Source organism: Mustela erminea, chromosome 8, assembly GCF_009829155.1.
Source record: "Mustela erminea isolate mMusErm1 chromosome 8, mMusErm1.Pri, whole genome shotgun sequence".
In the NCBI taxonomy this organism is placed as follows: domain Eukaryota; kingdom Metazoa; phylum Chordata; class Mammalia; order Carnivora; family Mustelidae; genus Mustela; species Mustela erminea.
In genome coordinates this window covers 95,773,016-95,786,365 of record NC_045621.1, presented here as the reverse complement: position 1 = coordinate 95,786,365, position 13,350 = coordinate 95,773,016, and the positions used below count along the sequence as shown (strand labels likewise).

The following is a 13,350-nucleotide window of genomic DNA, read 5'->3' as shown; positions in this document are numbered from 1 at the left end:
ATAAAACTATGTTAGACTCTGTTCCGTATTTAATCAGCTTCTCAATCACTGGCACCAGAATGAAATCTCACTTGCTCTGGCTCAGAAGGTGTCATTGATGCCAACAGCAGTGACAGTTTCAGGAGGTGTTGTAGCGAACACTTCCAAAATGATGAACTGGCCACAGTGGTAGGTGCTTCACATTTTTGTTTCCGTCATGTTCCCTTTCCTACATTGACCATTTCTTACCGCTGCTCTCAGTGTACCGCCTCAAGCCTCATTTCATTGATGATTAGCTGAGGCCTGTGAAGAAAGCTTCTAAATTGGGTAGTGATCATGCCCAAAATAAACTTCGAGTTGAAGTCTGCATGTCTCAGTGGGTGAGGTGAAGTCCTTCTCTGGAAGAGTCACACGCATTGAACATGACTTCCTTGGGATGCTCAAAGTGGAGAATTCCCATTCCAAAGCTGTCAGAGTAATTATAATCCAGAGATTTTCATCCTAGAATCAGTATCTGAGATGTGAGTCTGTTTCCTTTGTTAAGACCCAAGGGACCCGTGGCCTACTTCTTCCCTGTGTGGTTGCCTCTCCCCCCTTGTGTGCAGTCACCTAAAGACAAATCTGTTCTCAGGTTCACTAAACATAACAAAGAACACATTGCACTTAATCCTGGCACGTGACGTATGAGACAGTAGAATTAAGAAGGGTTAGGGCATTTGGAGGATGCGGATGTAAGAATCAGCTCACGGTCAAGTGTTCAGTGTTCTTTTCAGCTCAGAAGGATTTGCAAGAGCATGTTATATGCGTGGCAGATATTATTACTGTTCCTGGAGCTCTATCATCCTGCTATTGCAAGCCTGGGGGCACAGTTTAGGGGACAGAATACTATGTGGTGAGTTGGGTGACAGATGGCTGATCAGCATGGTATGAGGTATGATTGGAGTTGGCCTTTGGTTTGGCTTTATTCTATGACTTTTGAGGGGCTGAGATGAGGTGGTACAGAACAATGCAAGAAGTAACCTGTGCATTACATCACATGGAAAATGTTAGGCATTTCTAAAATGGCCAGATTAGCCCAAATGATATGCTGAGTAGATGTCATCTACAAGATGGTGTTGCCTTGTGTCCAGGGAATAGAAATAGGAAGTGTTTCCAGAAAGTATAAAGTTCTCTTCCAGAATGTCGAAATTCAGAGTCCTAAAAACCAGTTTTGTTCTCCATGAATGGAAGATTTCAGCAGTATTGGTTAACTTTGTTGAAAGAAAGCCATTGGTTAAAATGTAACTAAAGATGAAGACATAGATTAATTCCTATTAACCTGGGAAGGGGATAAATTTCCTAACTGACTCAGAATTCAGCAGTAATCAGGGGAGAAAATTGAAACATTAGCCTGCCTTAAAAAAAAAAAAAAAAAAGGAGAGGAACCTGTATGGCAAAAACATAAGCAAGTTCTATCTTGATGGGTTGGTATCATATAGATATAGAGATATATAGATATATATATCCTTTATATATAAAGACCTTCTAAAAACTGAAGGAAAAGTTCCATAATCCAACAGGAAAATGGGCAAAGGCCCATTACTCATTCCAAGGAAAAAGAAGCTTATTGCAACAAGGATTTGGAAACACATTACCCTCACTCACCATAAAGAGAAATGCATACTTTAACTGCACCAAGATACCATGTCCCAAACATCAGGCTCAGCAGGATCCAGAACTTGGTAGCATAGGTGTTCCAATGGTGAGGATCCGTCCATCTTTTCCTGCCCTACTAGTGACAATGCAGCATGGTCCTGAGTTGGGGAGCGTATTTGTCACAATACAGCAAAACTATGAGCACAGTTTCCCTGTGACTGAGCAGGTCATATCTAAGAGTCTCTCCCAAAGATAAGTGAGCAGAAATAAAAAATAGTGTGTGCACAGGTCATTTGTTGTGACACTGTTCAAAATAGGCAAAGAGTAGAAATAACCCAGATGTTCATACTAGGGGACTGAGTGAATAACTTGGTCCCCTGAGAGAGGGGGCTGCTGTGAAACTGGAAGGAGCAATAAGGACGGTCCCCACTGCTCTGAGGCAATGCCCGGGAGACAGAGAAGTAATGAAGCTAGCATGCAGGGCAGCTGGTCAACTTGTTTCCTTCTGTGTAAGAAGGCAATGTGTGCGTATGTTAGCGTATATGAATTTGCCTGTATTTTTAAAAGAGATAAGGTAAGGAAAAATAGCAAGCCAATGAAAGTGACTTCCCCTGAAGGAAAGGCGTGCAGGACCAGGGACAGAAAGTAGTTATCTCTTTAATGTACCTTATTTTGACTTGGGAACCATGTAAATGTTTCATGTAATTTTAAATAAGAAAGAAAGTAAGAAAGAATTCACTAACAACTGAAAACAGATTGAAAAAATAAAACATGTCTAGTGTTCTATCAGATTAGTGTGAATGTCCCACACAGAGAAAATAATTACTTCAAGTGACTTTAAAACTCTGTCTTCGGACCATATATTTACTGGGGGAAATATTTACATTGTTATTTGAAACTGTTAGAGGTATACTGTAGGAGCCCAGATTTTCAGTATCCAAAAAGGTGGGTAGTAGTTAAAGAATTTAAGACTGTATCATCTCTAGCTAATATAGGAAATACCAATATCAATTTACTTTTCTCTTTAAAAGGGAAATATTTCCTAGCTCTCTTCTTAGAAAAGGATCCAAAGTAAAGATAGTCCAGTTGCAAGGAGTATCCTTGGCCCTCAGATTGGAAACCTTTTAAATACCTCTTCTACTGGGATGGCTGGGTGGCTCGGTCAGTTAAGTTTCTGCCTTCAGCTCAGGTCATGATCCTAGGGTCCTGGGATTGAGTCCCACATCAGCCTCCTTGCTCAGCATGGAGTCTGCTTCTCCCTCTGCCTGCTGCTCCCCCTGCGTGTACTCTCTCACATACAAATAAATAAATAAAATAAGATTTTATTTATTTATTTATTTATTTATTTATTTTATTAAATTAAAAATAAATGCCTTTCCTTCAATAAGGAGCTTCCTGTTCAAATCAATACTGATTCCAGGTCTAGGGCAGGAAACATTCATAAGGGGACCTCTCGACATGCCAGAAAGCAAGGAAGCTAAGGAAGACCACGGGGATGGGGTCAGAAGGCCGTAGGAACCAAAGACCAGGTAGCTGGAGAATCGGAAAGAAAAGTAGCTACAGTGGATTGCATTCAAACCAGTGATGGATACTGTACGAGTCCAGGATGAACCTCGCAAGAGAGAAGACCACAGAGTCCATCAATCCCCCTTCTCAAGTTGCTAGGACACCACGTCATTACTCTGAAGAATAAAGAGAAAGAATCCAGCTTTGATCTTGCCTTTATACGGCAAGCTGTATTTGAAGGTAATCAAAAAGTTGATGAAAGAAATTTGTTAATCATGAAGAAATCACAGCTAATAAATGCCAAAGGAATGCAGAAGGAGAAAATCAGCATTTTAATACACGAGGGAGACAGTGGGATAAGGCAGGGATTATCTGTGGTTGGAACAGCCTTCATGTTGTAAGTTGATGGAAAGCTTTCTCATGAATGGTTCTGCCTTAACTGGAGAAAATGTGGACATCCAGAGAGCAGTTAAGCAGTTCAAGACCTTTGCTGTATTTTGATGTGTTCAGGCTGACAGATTGGCACAAAGCAGTGACTCCCAAAGCCTGTCCACAGAGAACTAGGGTGCCCCCCAAGAGGGGGTCCTTTCCTACCCATGTGACAAAACGGTGGGCCTGGACTAACCCAGTCAATCCCACAGGATCTTCCATTCCCTCACCCTTCCAGTAACTGTGGCTATTCCAGAGACCTGAAGGGGAAGATCATTGGTTTGAGTGTAAGAAGGAAGTATCAACTTATATTTATGCACTGTTGGTTTTTTTCTTAAACACAGCATATTTACCAGTGTTTACTATGTGGGTTGATAGTAATCATCATATCATTGGTGTGTATACACGCACCTGTATTACCCAGTTGTAGTGGATTATGTGCCGATGCAGTGCAAAATGAAAAGCGCAGATCCCCAGGAATGGAATGTTGTGCTCGGAGAACTCTGTTGTCTTCCAGGCCAGCTGTCATCTGACCAGATTTAGCAGTGTTCAGGCATGTGTGAAGTGCAGAGAGAGGATGGGGAAGCCAGTCAGAAAGGGCCGAGCTGGAAGACGAAGAGAAAAACGCACCATTGCCAATGCATCTCTAGGAGCAATGACATGAGGTTGTCCTGACCAGAGCATGTTTGCACTTAAATATTCAGAGTGGAACACTTCTCACCATAAACCTGCTTCTGTTTCTTCTCTAACTCCTCTCCTCACTAAGTTGATAGACTTTCTCTCAGTTGGAAAACGTGATTTTTCTTCATTGTTTAGCTCCAGATCTCAGAATTTCACTGCAGCTGTCCTCTGTGTATATTCTGTTTGCATTCTGGCATTTTTGTGTCAGCCTAGACCATTCTGATGCCTCCCTAAGTGCTTCCATAGGGACCACCCGAGTGGTCAGACAATGCTCAGTCTGTTTGCCTACAACTTCTGAGTGATGACTTTTTTCCAAGAAGCCGTAAAGTCTGGGGGCTCCTTCCTCATAGCAAGCCCTCGCTCCTACACTCACCTCTTGTCCACACTCCCAGCGGCCTGAGGGCTAGGCACTAAGGCCTTCCTCTTGGCACCAGAGCCAGCTCTTAAAAGCTCAGCTTGGACTGAGCTATCCCTGCTCAAAGACTGCTCTGCCTTCCCTTTGCCCTCCTCCACAGTGTCCCACTCCAGACCCCTCCCCAGCTGCTTCCCCAGCCTGGCCAGACAGCCTGCTGGTCTCTGTAGGTGCCTGCTGGTGCCTCCCCACTCTTGCTTCCTTCAAGTCACCCTGATGGCAAGATTGCTTTTTTTTTTTTCTTTAAGACTTTATTTAAAAGACTTCCTCTATCTTTTGAATCAAATTGAAGAGAAATATTAACCCTACCACAAAACAGAAACCTCCCCCACCTATGGAAAAGGGCCCCCATACGTATAAACATTATCATAGTTTTCACGGCTGTATTTTTACATAGTTGTAAGTACATAATAGAATTCTGGATCTCCTTATTTTTTTTTTCCTTCACTTCATAGATAATTTTTTTCAAGGTTCTTTTAAACCATGATTTCCTAGGAGGTTTTGTGGTCCATCGAGTGACTAGCTCCTAATTTGTTCCTGTTTTTTCCTGTTGACAAGTAACCACTGCTTTTTCTGGGCTTGACAGGGTCTTGGCTTGACCCTCCAATTAGGCATTATTTCCATCGGCGACCTTCAGTCTTTCTTTTTCTAAACTCCTGAAGGTGAGCTGTCTGATTTTTCTCACTGGCCAACAAGGTGCATCCTACCTTGGTAAAAGGCAGGACATCTGCCTGTACCATTTAAAAGAGAAAACAAAGCCAGAAGTGGACGACTCACTCCCTGAGTTAGCCTGTATTTGGATAGCTCTGATTCCCTGCACCACACCCATTCACAGCTTCCTCTGGCTCATGTAAAGACAGCGGTGTTGAGAGGTCTATACGTGACTGTGTTTGTCCCTCCCGCTCACTGGAGGCTCTGGCCAAATGCACCAGCAGCAGAGATAACCAGACTCCTTCCCCAGAGCTCAGGCCGGGGTGGTCCCAGAATTTGGTTGACATCCCGTCATTGGAAGGTTTCAAGAACATTCAGCAGCCTGCGGAAACTCCTCACTGTTCATTTCACTGTCAGAGAACGTTGCCTGTCCTCTACGCAGAGTCCATTCGTATTGGTTTAATTCATTAGTGAACTAATTTTTTGAGGACCCGCAGCACTTGGGCTATCATTCACCATCTGAAGACACCCAACGGTTCACCTTCTGGGTGCCCTCCTTCTGCACTTTGAGTCGAGGGCTGGGGAGGTTCCAGCATTTCTCGGTACATGTGGACACGGGGGACAGTGAAGACAGGGAGCTGTCCTAGAGCGGAGTGACGAACAGGCCAGGGGTTCCAGAGGTGTTCATTGAGAGCCCTCCCGTTTCACCTCCAGCCCCTCTCCTTTCTTTACACCATCTGGCCTGCTTCATGCTATTGGCCTCCACTTGGCTTTTACATGTCTTCTGGAGTGCCTTGTTTTCTCGGACTTGCAGGCCATTGTATGTGTACTCCTTGGTGTGGAAGCCCTTCGCCCTCACCCCCAACACACACATCCTTGCTTATCCTTCAGGGAGGTGCCCTGTCCTCTGGGAACCTTCCCTTCCCTGAGCCACACACTCCTGTTCTAGGACTCTCACACCTCTATTCCAGCCCCAGTCCCATCGTGTGAGCCCCACGAGCCTGGTCACTGCTGAGTCCTCCATACCTGAAATGGTTACGTCAGTGGTGATAAGTATTTGTTGGATCAATGAACAAAGAACAAAGGACTTAGTTTCCCCAGCTACAAAATGAGGTCAGTTAAAATGTAAGTCAGATCCTGGCACTCCTATGCTCACAATGCCATGGCATTTCACTGTAGGGAAAGCCAGTCATCCCACTGGCCTCAAGACACCAGTACGGGTCTTGCCTCATCTCTAACCACATGTCTTCTGGCTCACTGCTCTCTAGTCCCACAGCTGTTTCTCCTGCCCTAGGACATTTGCATTGGTTATTCCATCTTCCAAACATTGTTCGCTTAGACTTCTGTATCTCCTTCTTCAGGGTTGTTTGTTTGTTTGTTTTAGCATTTTTTTTTCTTTTTAAAGATTTATTTATTTGTTTATTTGAAAGAGAGAGAGAGAGAGCTCACACTTGGCTGGGGCATAGGGGCAGAGGGAGAGGGACAGAGAGAAACCAAAGTAGACTCCCCACTGAGCCCAGAGCCTGATGCAGTGTTCGATTGCACAACCTTGAGATCACGACCTGAGCTGAAACCAAGAGTCAGGTGCTTAACCAGCTGAGCCACTCGGGCACCCCTCTTTCTTCAGGTTTTTTTTTAAAATTAATTTATTTTTTATTTATTTTCAGCATAACAGTATTCATTATTTTTGCACCACACCCAGTGCTCCATGCAATCCGTGCCCTCTACAATGCCCACCACCTGGTTTTCTTCAGGTTTTTAACTGAACTGTCACTTCAGTGAGATCAACCCTAAGTCCCCCTTTTTTTTTTTTTAAAGATTTTATTTATTTATTTGACAGACAGAAATCACAAGTAGGCAGAGAGGCAGGCAGAGAGAGAGAGGAGGAAGCAGGCTCCCCGATGAGCAGAGAGCCCGATGCGGGGCTCAATCCCAGGACCCTGGGATCATGACCTGAGCCGAAGGCAGAGGCTTTAACCACTGAGCCACCCAGGCACCCCCCCTTCTTTTAAGTACAATTTTCCCCCAATTTCCTGTGCCATTCTCTGCTTTATTTTCCTCATTCACTGTATGACCAGGCAACATTTATACTTCTCTTATTTTTGTGTTGTTTTTTTCCTACCCTGGAATCTGAGACATAAGGGTTTTGTCTGGTTCATTGCTGAAATGCCCAACACCTTGAAGAATGTATAGCTTAGAGTAGGCCTACAGAAAATACCAGTTGAGTCAAAATGAACGATAATGCCTGTTCTCTTTTAGTCCATGCAACAATGTGAGGGAAAGCGAGACGTGTTGTCCAAATGTAATGTTACAGAAGCTTCTGTATTGAATCGTATGTTGTACACCTGAAACTAATGTAACATTGTGTGCCAATTAGACACCCCCCCAATTTTTTTTTTAAATCATTACAAAAGCTTCTTAGAGCCAGTGGCTTCAAGTTACCCTTTTGTGTCTTCCCACAGAAGGTGTTCAGGTGGTTGAGCTTTCTCGAGTTGTTCCAATCATACTGGCTGTCGTCATTGACATTCTAACTCTTTGACTTTCTCCCATGAAGCTGGGGCTCACGGTGTGGTTTATTTGCGTGATCAGTTTGAAGTAATGGCTTGTAGACCAAAGATTCTGCCAGACAAAACAGGACTTGTAGAAATGGACTACTTTCCTTTCATGCAAATGAATAAACCTCTTGGCTTTAGCTAAAAGATCACTTCCATGTACGATTTTTATTTTTAGGGCCTAACAAGCAAAGGAGCTATTTGTGATTCCAGCTGCCTTTCTGGCCTTCGATTTCCAGCAGTAGGACTCTTGCCTTTTACTTCAGTACAGGCCAGTGAGTGATGGGATCAGCCTTACAGTTCCTTTATCTGAGTCTCAGCCTTGAGGAGTGATGTTCTTCTGAGAAGTCCATTCCCTCCTAAATTGTTTTTTGACACTTGAGAAATTTACTCTGGTGTGCCTTTTGTCAACAGTTCAGGCTCTCATCTTTTCAGCCCAGCTGTACATAATAGTTTCCCTAGCTTGGATCCTGACCCCTTCCCTCTCTCTCTCAACTCATCATCACCACCATTTGAAAAACTTCAGTTTGGGTAAAATTTGAAGTATAATATCACTGGCTGTGTAGTTTTTAAAGCCAGATAGCTTCTTATGTGAGGTCACTGTCTTTGTCAGTGGAGTTTTTTTCTGTCTTGCCAGTCACGTCGTGAGAATCAGCACGCACCTCATGCATATGATGGGCCAGTATACTTCCTCACTTTTTTTTTACTTTTTAAGATTTTATTTATTTACTTGACAGACAGAGATCACAAGTAGGCAGAGAAGCAGGCAGAGAGACAGGGGGAAGCAGGCTCCCTGCTGAGCAGAGAGCCCAATGTGGGGCTCAATCCCAGGACCCTGAGATCCTGAGCCAAAGGCAAAGGCAGAGGCTTAACCCACTGAACCACCCAGGCGCCTCCCTCACTTTGTTAACAGAGTTCTCAGACAGACAAAAAAAAAAGGTGAAACAGATGTACAGTAGAAACCCGCAGCCTAGACTCGGTCGTTAACAGCTTCCTTTCCTTGCTCTGTGACCTCTCAATCCATATGTCTGTTTGCATGTCAGTCAATACACATTTTTTTGAGGCATAAAAGAACACTTAACCCATAGATGTTTCAGCATATCTGAACTAGTGTTCAGTATTGGTCACCGAACCAATTTTTTCTTTAATCTGTAGCACTGAATTACTTTACTGTTTGTCTCCCAGATGAATATAAGCTCAGTGAAGGGAGTTACATTCATGCTTGCTCCATTTAATGATGTGTCCTCAGCTCTTCCCAAGTTGTTTTCTGGCTCATAGTAAGTGCTCAATAAATGTGCTGCTGATAAAAAAAAATAAATAATAAAAATTTGAAAATTTTTTAAAATAAAATGAAAATAAATAAATGTGCCGTTGAATGAATTGGCAGTACTTGGAAACCCATGATGTTAAGATTTTACAGCTCTCCATCACTGATTGGTTTCCCTTCTTCCCACCTTTAGTTTTGTGACCTAGATTGGAAAGATATGTTAGTTTATCAATTAAATAAATATTTCTTGAACACCAACACTTAGTAAGCCTGAGCTAGTTTCTGGACCAGAGTGATGAGCTGCCTTGGGTAGTGATTCATCCCATGAAGAACAGGCTTTAGGGTTGGAACTTTTGTGCAAAGAGCCTGATGCTGGAGTAGTTTAGGCATGGCCTCTGCTGCTTGGTAATGTAGATCTGCCTACCTGTGGAATCAATCATACCAGTTAATTAAGCATTTCCCATTGGCTTAGTCAGTCATGCACGCAAAAAGAATTTGCTCAATTTCCTACTACGCTCTGGGAGTCAGTATAAAACATGGTTCCATCTCAAAGAACGTATAGGCTGTCTTCGAGATAATAATGTGTGAAAGGGACTGTAACTCTTCATGATCTAAGAGGAGCCCTACTTATCTCAGTGTCGGAAAGTGAGGGAATCCCTCAACCAGGATGAATGGAGCTGAGCCTTCAGGGAAGGAGGAGGAGAGAGACATGCCAGCATAAGAGAAGATGGCAAGCATACATGACAAGCTCCGAGTAGGTCATCATGGAGCAGAAGTGTCAGGGTGTGACCCAAAATGAAGCCAGAATGACAGGTTGGCTGGCCATGCTTCATCCTGGAGGAGGTGAAGATTTTCAGCCGGAAACTACCGCAGTTCCATGTTTGTTGCAAAGAATGCCCTGTCGGGCAGCACACAGGCTGTGCCAGATGGAGCAGGGAGCAGAAAGGAGGAAGGGCAAGGCTGAAGGTAGAAAGAGCACTCAGAAATCCACTGCAGAAGTGACAGGAGCATGGTGGTCTGCACTACAAGTGGATTTTGATAGTCAAGAACTAGAAATGTCCTAAACGTCTTCTAGGGTGGACTAATCAGGATTTCTGTCTTGTAGACTCGGTCACAAAGGGTCGTTGACTTTTGTCCCTCGGAGTTGTTGAAACCAGCTTTGGGTTGAGCTGGATTCGGGCTAGCAGGATCTTTACTATCTCCCTCTCTTGGCTTTGTATTTCTCTGGTTCGGCGTCCTTCTCACGTGGGCACACAGATGACGTCTGCAGCTCCCAACTTCCACCCTGCCAATGTGGTGACTATAACAGAGACACCCTGACCTCAAAAGTAGCTCTGACTAGTCTTGGAGCAGCTGTGATTGGTGGGTCTTGGATCATACCATAGTCACAAAGAGTTTCTATATCATATGCCCATCCTTGGAAGAGGATGGAGTGGGGGCAGCCGAGGGGTCAGGACTGGCACCAGTCCAGCCACCTGAATGAAACAGAATCGCATGGCCTGTGAGAAGTGTGGTTCCATAAAACATTGCTGGCGGTCCAGAACCATGGGGCATCCCAGCTGATGGAAGGAATTAATGCACTGAAATACTGTACTAGTTAACAAGCAGTGATGAGCTGTGGTGTATTAACCCCAAAGATGCCTGTGGTGTATTTGTAAGTGAAAAAGGTTTACAAAGGAGTAGGTATAGTAGGATCCAGTTTTGATTTGAGTATTTATTTTTAAAAAATCCATGGGTTGCTTGGGTGGCTCAGTCAGTTAAGCCTCTGACTCTTGATTAGGCTCAGATCATGATCTTGGGGTCCTGGGATCAAGCGCCATGTCAGGGCGGCGGTGGGGCGGGGGGAAATCCATTCTCAGCAGGGAGTCTACTTGAGGATTTTCTCTCTGTCTCTCCCTCTGCCCCTACACACTCCCACATGTGCTCCCCCCAAAATAAATTAGTAAATCTTATTTTAAAATCTAGTAATAATGGTTATTTCTAGGTGATAGATGATCTATTATTTTTCTTACATCTTTTTCTATTGTCTGGAAAAAAGTTTTACCCAGAGGATCTATTTCTGTTATAACTGGAAAACCTAAATAAGTAATCATTTGAATAGGGCAAAAGAAAACTGATCTGTTGCGGAAGTCTCAGCAAGAATCCATGAGGCCAGTACTAAGAAAGGTGCGGAGGAGGGAGAGGGTTAAGATTCAGGGAAGCTGACATCCTCAGGACTGGGTGAGGGCTAAGGGAGGAGCCCAAGGTGGCTTTGGGGTTTCTGCCCCTGGTGATCTGCTGGTGTGGGGATCCCTACCACAGTAGGGCCAGCTGTGGTTAAGGTCAGCAGACTACCTATTAAAATGAATATTTGCACTTTTTGGTGCAAGCGCTTGGGACTTAGTGATGGAATGGCAGACCTCAGAGGCTCAGGTGCTAAGAGAAGGATCAATTTGACTTAATAAATTTTTTGAGGGGTTCCTGGGTGGTTCAGTCATTAATCATCTGCCTTTTGCTCAGTTCTTGATCCCAGGTCCTGGGATTGAGCCCCATATGGCGCTCCCTGCTTAGCAGGAAGCCTGCTTCTCCCTCTCCCACTCCCCCTGCTTGTTTTCCCTCTCTCAGTGTTTCTCTCTCTCTCTCTCTCTCTCTGTCAAATAAATAAATAAAATCTCTAAAAAAATTTTTTTAATTACATTTGAAATGAGGACGCTTATTACTGCTTGGTAGAAATTGCATAGAACTCATTTATTAAGTATTTGGTAAGCTCTGTGAGGGCAGAAACTCATCTTGATGTTGTGATCTCTCAGTACCTAGCATTTAACCTGGCTTTTTTTAGAAGGAGTGCTCTAAAATGGTTGTGGTTGAATGAATTATTCAAGCCAAACTCCCAGTAGTTCTTGAAAGAAGTTATTGCTGTAATCTGCTCAGGAAGCTCATCAAGCTGATTTGTAATCATTTGTAAATAGATGCTTCCAAAGTACTTAAAATAATGCTTTTCTAAAAAAAAAAAAAATAACCCACAAATGCATGTCCTGAATTATTTTAAGACCACTGTCAATGTTTAGCAAATCCCCCCTTCTGCTTGTCACATGTAAAATGAATCAACTTGCCCCCCCCCCATATGTGTAGCATAAGTCACTCAAGAAACTGAACTGATCTTATATATACTCTTCCCTCTGGATCTTTCATGTGTATTTTGGTCCACCTTATAATGTGATTTTCCCGCTGGAACATGTTTATCACTATAGTTCACGGAGCCCAGAAGATAAACTATTTGGATGATGAGGCTGTATGTAGGATGCTTTGAGGAGCTTGGACTCTGGGGCCAGCTGGTTTGGCTCTAAATCCCTATGTTACCATTTCCTATCATGCCGATCAGGGTAGTCGAAGTGCTCCCCCTGACCCTGCCCCGAACTTACTCACCTCTATGAACATGTTGAAAGGTTGTCATGAAGATAAAATCAGACAGTCGTGATCGAGAGCTTAGAACCCAACTCTGCACATAGAACTCAAATATTAGCCATATTTAAACAATCCCATTTGTTGATTTCCTGGGACAGAGTGATTTCCAAATGTGCAGGATTTCCTGTGTCCCATTTATGATGAAATTTCTAAAGTTTACCTTGACTTGTGAGTACCTTCCCTTTGAAAACCTCCTAGCACAAGTCAACTCTCTGTTCCTGGTCTCAGACAGAGAAAAAAAAGACAGCTTGGGCTAGAGTTCAGTCTCTGTGGAAAGGTCCTTTTGGCTAGCTCAGGACTTTTGACCTACTCTAAGTGATTTTAGGATCATGTGTGTTGAGTCCAGGGCCCTCGGGGACGATGTCAGCAGGCAGGTACCCAGCTGCTGGCCCTCTGCTCGGAAGGAAACCACAGCAGGGCCTGTAGTCACTTCCAAATCACCTGTGGGGCAGTTTGCAGCTAAGTGACCCTTCCTGGCACCCCTGCCTAGAGTCCCATGACAGTTTTAGTATCCCCGGGGAAGACACATGGAGGGTGTGACCAGTGCCGGTGAAGGGTGGTGGCGCAGGATTTCTTCTTTGGTCCTCCTCGGTCCTTACTGGTGCTTACAGGTTGCCCATCCCCCACCTAACACCTCCAGACCAGAGAAAGGAGTGTAAATAAAGTGCTGGCGTGAAAACTCAGGAAAAGAACAGGTGTTTGTGATTGTTCGTGAGGTGTCAAAATTGAGTTAGTGCCAAATTACAGTCCTCAAACAGTAGAGGCCCACCAGTTCTCACAAGGCGTTGGACTGG

General features: G+C 43.9%; 1 protein-coding gene across 1 annotated transcript in view; it reads left to right on the top strand.

Moving 5' to 3' along the window:
• Positions 1–13,350, top strand: part of MGAT5 (alpha-1,6-mannosylglycoprotein 6-beta-N-acetylglucosaminyltransferase) — a 209,153-nt gene that overhangs the window by 106,786 nt on the left and 89,017 nt on the right.